This window comes from Scyliorhinus torazame, unplaced genomic scaffold, assembly GCF_047496885.1.
Source record: "Scyliorhinus torazame isolate Kashiwa2021f unplaced genomic scaffold, sScyTor2.1 scaffold_127, whole genome shotgun sequence".
In the NCBI taxonomy this organism is placed as follows: Eukaryota; Metazoa; Chordata; class Chondrichthyes; order Carcharhiniformes; family Scyliorhinidae; genus Scyliorhinus; species Scyliorhinus torazame.
This window is the reverse complement of record NW_027307854.1, coordinates 428,556-435,217: the sequence shown is the minus strand read 5'-3', so window position 1 is coordinate 435,217 and position 6,662 is coordinate 428,556.

Here is a 6,662-nt window from a genome sequence, read left to right as displayed (position 1 = left end):
TTTGACTCTGTCTGTGCCTCTGTCTCTGTCTGGGTCTGTGTCGGAGTTTCTCTCTGTGTCTCTGTCATGTCTCTGTCTTTGGCTGTGTCTGTGTTTGTGTCTCTGTCTGTGGTTCTTGTCTCTTTCTCTGTCTGTGTCTCTGTCTGTGTCATTGTATCTATCTGTGTCTCTGCCTGTATCTGTGTCTCTCTCCCTGTCTGTCTCTCTGTCTGTGATTATTTCTGTGTTTATATCAGATTCTCTGTCTGTGTCTCTGTCTGTGTCTGTGCCTCCGTCTATGTCTCTGTGTGGGTCGGTGTCTGTATCTGTGTCTCTGCCTGTGTATGTGCCTGAGTCTGCGTCTCTGTATGAGACTGTGTCTCTGTCTGTGTGTCTCTCTGTGTCTCTGAATCGGTCAGCGGTTCTGTCTGTGTCTCTGCCTTTGTCTGTGTCTCTGCGTGTGTCTCTATCTGTGTCTCCGTCTGTTTCTCTGTCTGTGTCTGTCTGTGCCTGTGTCTCTGTCTGTGCCTTGATATCTGTCTGTGTCTCTGTCTGTGTCTGTTACTCTGTCTGTGTCTCTGTCTGTGTTTCTGTCTGTGTCTGTGTCCCAACTCTATCTGTGTCAGTGCCTGTGCCTGTGTCTCTGATTATGTCTCTGCCTGTGTCACTGTATCTGTCTGTGTCTCTGCCTGTATCTGTGTGTCTCTCTCTGTCTGTCTCCCTGTCTGTGATTCTGTCTGTGTTTCTGTCAGATTCTCTGTCTCTGGCTGTGTCTCTGTCTGTGCCTGTGTCTGTGTCTGTCTGCGCCTGTGTCTCTGTCTGTGCCTTTGCATCTGTCTGTGTCTCTGTCTGTGTCTGTTACTCTGTCTGTGTCTCTGTCTGTGTTTCTGTCTGTGTCTCTGTCACAACGCTATCTGTGTCTGTGCCTGTGTCACTGTTTCAGTCTATGCCTGTGTCACTGCATCTGTCTGGGTCTCTGCCTGTATCTGTGTGTCTCTCTCTGTCTGTCTCCCTGTCTGTGATTCTGTTTGTGTTTCTGTCAGATTCTCTGTCTCTGGCTGTGTCTCTGTCTGTGCCTGTGTCTGTGTCTGTGTGTCTGTGTCTCTGTCTGTGCCTTTGCATCTGTCTGTGTCTCTGTCTGTGTCTGTTACTCTGTCTGTGTCTCTGTCTGTGTTTCTGTCTGTGTCTGTGTCCCAACGCTATCTGTGTCTGTGCCTGTGTCAATGTTTCAGTCTATGCCTGTGTCACTGTATCTGTCTGTGTCTCTGCCTGTATCTGTGTGTCTCTCTCTGTCTGTCTCCCTGTCTGTGATTCTGTTTGTGTTTCTGTCAGATTCTCTGTCTCTGTCTGTGTCTCTGTCTGTGCCTGTGTCGGTGCCAGTGTCTCTTTCTGTGCCCGTGTCTCTGTCTGTGTCTCTGACTGTGTCGCTCACTGTCTCTTAATCTGTGTCTGTCTCTGTCAGTGTCTGTGTCTGTGTCTGTGTATTTGACTCTGTCTGTGTCTCTGTCTGTGTCTGGGTCTGTGTCGGAGTTTTTTCTCTTTGTCTCTGTCATGTCATTGTCTGTGACTCTGTCTGTGTCTGTGTCTCTGGCTGTGTCTGTGTCAGTATCAGTGTCTGTGTCTTTGCTTCTGTCCGTGTCTCTGACTTTGTCTGTGTTTGTGTCTCTGTCTGTGATTCTGTCTCTTTCTCTGTCTGTGTCTCTTTATGTGTCATTGTATATGTCTGTGTCTCTGCCTGTATCTGTGCCTCTCTCTCCCTGTCTGCCTCTCTGTCTGTGATTATGCCTGTGTTTATATCAGATTATCTGCCTGTGTTCTGTCTGTGTCTCTATCTGTGCCTGTGCCTCCGTCTATGTCTCTGTCTGTGTCTCTGTCTGTGTCTGTGTCTCTGTCTGTGTCTCTGTCTATACCTGTGTCTCGGTCTGTGTCTCTGACTGTTTTTGTGTCTTTGTCGCTGTCCGTGTTTCTGTCTGTGTCTGTGTCTTTGTCTCTGTCCGGGTCTCTGTCTGTGTCCCTGCCTCTGTCTTTGCCTCTGCCTGTGTATCTCTATGTGTCGCTGACTGTACCTGTGTGTCTCTCTCTGTCAGTCTCTGTCTGTGATTCTGTCTGTGTTTCTGTCGGGTTCTCTGTGTCTGTCTGTGGCTCGGACTGTGCCTGTGCCTCTGTCTATGTCTCTGCCTGTACCTGTGTCTCTGTCTGTGTCTCTGTCTGTGGCTCTGTGTCTCTATTTGTGCCTCTGTCTCTGTCTGTCTTTGTCTGTGTCTCTGTCTGTGCCTGTGTATCTGTCTGTGTGTCTGTCAGTGTCTGTTACTCTGTCCGTATCTCTGGCTCTGTCTGTGTCTCTGCCTGTGCCTGGGTGTCTCTCTCTGTCTGTCTGTGTCTCTGCCTGTGCCTGGGTGTCTCTCTCTGTCTGTGATTCTGTCTGTGTTTCTGTCAGATTCTCTGTGTCTGTATGTGGCTCAGACTGTGCCTGTGCCTCTGTCTGCGTCGCTGCCTGTGCCTGTGTCTCTGTCTGTGTCTCTGTCTCTGGCTGTGGCTCTGGCTGTGTCTCTGGCTGTGTCTGTGTCTCTGTCTATGCCTATGTCTGTTTTGGCGACTGTCTCTCTGCCTCTGCCTGTGTCTCTGTCTGTGTTCCTGTCTGTGCCGGTGTCTGTGTCTCTGTCTATGTCCATGTCTGTGTCTGCGTCTGTGTCGGTGTCGGTAACTGTGTCGGAGTCTCTTTATTTGTCTCTGTCTGTGTATGTGTCCCAGCTTGGTCTCGATGTGTGTCTGTGTCTCTGTCTGTGTCTCTGCCTGTGTCATTCTCTCTCTCTCTGTCGGTGCCTGTCTGTTTTTATCTCTATGTCTCTGTCTGTGCCTGTGACTCGGTCTGTGTCTCTGTCACTGCCTGGTTCTGTGACTCTGTCTGTGTTTCGGTCTGTATCTGTGTCTCTGTCTGTGTCATTCTCTCTCTCTCTGTCTGTATCTGTCTGTGTATTAATGTCTGAGTCTCTGTCTGTGTGTTTATGTATGTGCCTCTGTCTATGCCTGTTTCTGTCTGTGTCTGTTTCTGTGACTCGATCTGTGTCTCTGTCCCTGGCTGTGTCTGTGATTGTGTCTGTGTTTCTGTCTGTGCCTGTGTCTCTTTCTGTGCCTGTGTATCTGACTGTGTATCTGACTGTGTCTCTATCTGTGTCTGTGACTCTGTCTCTATCTCTGTCTGTGACTCTGTCTCTGTCTCAGTGTCTTTGTCTCTGTCTCTGTCCCTGTCGTTTTCATCGCCTGTGTTTCTGTAGGTGTCTCTGTCTGTGTCTCTGTCTGTGTCTCTGTCTGTGTCACTGTTTCTGTCTGTGTCTCTGCCTGTGCCTGTGTGTCTCTCTCTCTGTCTCTGTCTGTGTTTCTGTCAGGTTGTATGTGGCTCAGACTGTGCCTGTGCCTCCGTCTGCGTCTCTGCCTGCGCCTGTGTCTCTGTCTGTGTCCCTATCTCTGTCTGTGGCTCTGGCTGTGTCTCTGGCGGTGTCTGTGTCTCTGTCCATGTCTATGTCTGTTTTGCTGACTGTCTCTGCCTGTGTTCCTGTCTGTGGCAGTGGCTGTGTCTCTGTCTATGTCCATGTCTATGTCTGTGTCTGTGTCTGCGTCTGTGTCTGTGTCGGTGTCTGTGTCGGACTCTCTTTATGTGTCTCTGTCTGTGTATGTGTCTCAGTTTGGTCTCGATGTGAGCCTGTGTCTCTGTCTGTGTCTCTGCCTGTGTCATTCTCTCTCTCTCTGTCTGTGAATGTCTGTTTTTATGTCTGTGTCTCTGTCTGTGTCTCTGTCTGTGACTGTGACTCGGTCTGTGTCTGTGTCCCTGTCTGGTTCTGTGACTCTGTCTGTGTTTCTGTCTGTGTCTGTGTCTCTGTCTGTGTCATTCTCTCTCTCTCTGTCCGTATCTGTCTGTGTGTATACATCTGTGTCTCAGTCTGTGTGTTTATGTCTGTGTCTCTGTCTATGCCTGTGTCTGTCTGTGTTTCTGTCTGTGTCTGTGTCTCTGTCTCTGTGACTCTGTCTGTGTCTGTGTCTGTGTCTCTGTCTCTATCTGTGTCTGTGCCTGTGTGAGTGTCCTCGCCTGTGTCTCTGTATGTGTCTCTGTCTGTGTCTCTGAATCTGTCTGCGTTTCTGACTGTGTCTCTGCCTGTGTCTTTTTCTCTCTCTGTCTGTGTCTGTCTTTGTTTCTGCCTGTGCCTGTGTCCCTGCCTGTCTCTCTGTCTGTGTCTGTGGCTCTGGCTGTGTCTCTGACTGTGTCTGTGTCTGTTTTGCTGGCTGTCTCTCTGCCTCTGCCTGTGTCTCTGCCTGTGTTCCTGTCTGTGTCAGTGGCTGTGTCTCTGTCTATGTCTATGCCTGTGTCTGTGTCGGTGTCTGTGTCGGTGTCTGTGTCGGAGTCTCTTTATGTATCTCTGTCTGTGTATATGTCTCAGTTTGGTCTCGATGTGAGCCTGTGTCTCTGTCTGTGTCTCTGCCTGTGTCATTCTCTCTCTCTCTCTCTGTCTCTTTCAGTCTGTTTTTATGTCTGTTTCTCTGTCTGTGACTCTGTCTGTGTCTGTGACTCGGTCTGTGTCTCTGTCCCTGTCTGGTTCTGTGGCTCTGTATGTGTTTCTGTCTGTGTCTGTGTCTCTGTCTGTGTCATTCTCTATCTCGCTGTCTGTATCTGTCTGTGTATATGTCTGTGTCTCTGTCTGTGCTTATGTCTGTGTCTCTGTCTATGCCTGTGTCTGTCTGTGTCTCTGTCTGTGACTCTGTCTGTGCCTCTGTCCCTCTATGTGTCTGTGACTCTGTCTGTGTTTCTGTCTGTGCCTGTGCCTGTATCTCGGTCTGTGCCTGTGTAACTGTATGTGTCTCTATCTGTGTCTGTGTCTCTGTCTGTGTCTGTGTCTCTGTCTCTGTCTGTGTCTCTGTGCCTGTGTCTGTGTCCTCGCCTGTGTCTCTGTATGTGTCTCTGTCTGTGTCTCTGAATCTGTCTGCGTTTCTGACTGTGTCTCTGCCTGTGTCTTTTTCTCTATCTCTGTCTGTGTCTGCCTGTGTTTCTGTCTGTGGCTCTGTCTTTGTCGGTGTCTCTATTTGTGCCTCTATCTGTGTCTGTCTGTGTCTGTGTCTGTGTCTGTGACTCGGTCTGTCTCTCTGTCCCTGTCTGGTTCTGTGACTCTGTCTGTGTTTCTGTCTGTGTCTGTGCCTATGTTTGTGCCTGTGAATTTGTCTATGTATCTATCTGTGTCTGTGACTCTGTCTGTGTCTCTGTCTGTGAGTCTGTCTGTGTCTGTGTAAGTGTCTGTGCCTGTGTTTATGTCTGTGTCTGTGTCCCTGTCTGTGTCTGTGTCCCCGCCTGTGTCTCTGCCTGTATCTCTGCCTTTGTCTGTGCCTGTGTTTGTGTCTGTGTCTCTTTCAGAGTTCCTGTTTGTGTCTGTGTCTCTGTCTTTCTCTGTATCTCTGTCTGTGTTTGTTTCTTTTTCCCTGTCCGTATCTCTGTCTGCGTCCCTGTCTCTGTCTGTTTTTGTGTCTTTGTCGCTGCCCGTGTCTGTGTCTGTGTCTTTGTCTCTGTCCGTGTCTTTGTCTGTGTCCCCGTCTCTGCCTGTGACTCTGTCTGTGTATCTCTATGTGTCGGTGACTGTACCTGTGTGTCTGTCTCTGTCTGTGACTCTGTCTGTGTTTCTGTCTGTGTCTGTGTCTATGTTTGTGCCTGTGAATTTCTCTATGTATCTATCTGTGTCTGTGACTCTGTCTGTGTCTCTGTCTGTGAGTCTGTCTGTGTCTGTGTAAGTGTCTGTGCCTGTGTTTGTGTCTGTGTCTGTGTCCCTGTCTGTGTCTGTGTCCCCGCCTGTGTCTCTGCCTGTATCTCTGCCTTTGTCTGTGCCTGTGTTTGTGTCTGTGTCTCTGTCAGAATTCCTGTTTGTGTCTGTGTCTCTGTCTTTCTCTATATCTCTGTCTGTGTTTGTTTCTTTTTCCCTGTCCGTATCTCTGTCTGCGTCCCTGTCTCTGTCTGTTTTTGTGTCTTTGTCGCTGTCCGTGTCTCTGTCTGTGTCTTTGTCTCTGTCCGTGTCTCTGTCTGTGTCCCTGTCTCTGCCTGTGACTCCGTCTGTGTATCTCGATGTGTCGGTGACTGTACCTGTGTGTCTGTCTCTGTCTGTCTCTGTCTGTGATTCTGTCTGTGTTTCTGTCGGATTCTCTGTGTCTGTCTGTGGCTCTGCCTGTGCCTGTGTCTCTGTCTGTGTCTCTGTCTCTGTCTGTGACTCTGTCTGTGTCTCCATTTGTGCCTCTGTCTGTGTCTGTCTTTGTCTGTGTCTCTGCCTGTGCCTGTGTATCTGTCTGTGTGTCTGTCAGTGTCTGTTACTCTGTCCGTGTCTCTGTTTGCGTCTGTGTAAGAGTCTGTATCTGTGTCTCTGTATGTGTCACTGTTTCTGTCTTTGTCTCTGCCTGTGCCTGAGTGTCTCTCTCTGTCTGTCTCTGTCTGTGATTCTGTCTGTGTTTCTGTCAGATTCTCTGTGTCTGTATGTGGCTCAGACTGTGCCTGTGCCTTCGTCTGCGTCTCTGCCTGTGCCTGTGCCGCTGTCTGTGTCTCTGTCTCTGTCTGTGGCTCTGGCTGTGTCTCTGGCTGTGTCTGTGTCTCTGTCTATGTCTATGTCTGTTTTGCTGACTGTCTGTCTGTCACTGCCTGTGTCTCTCCCTGTGTTCCT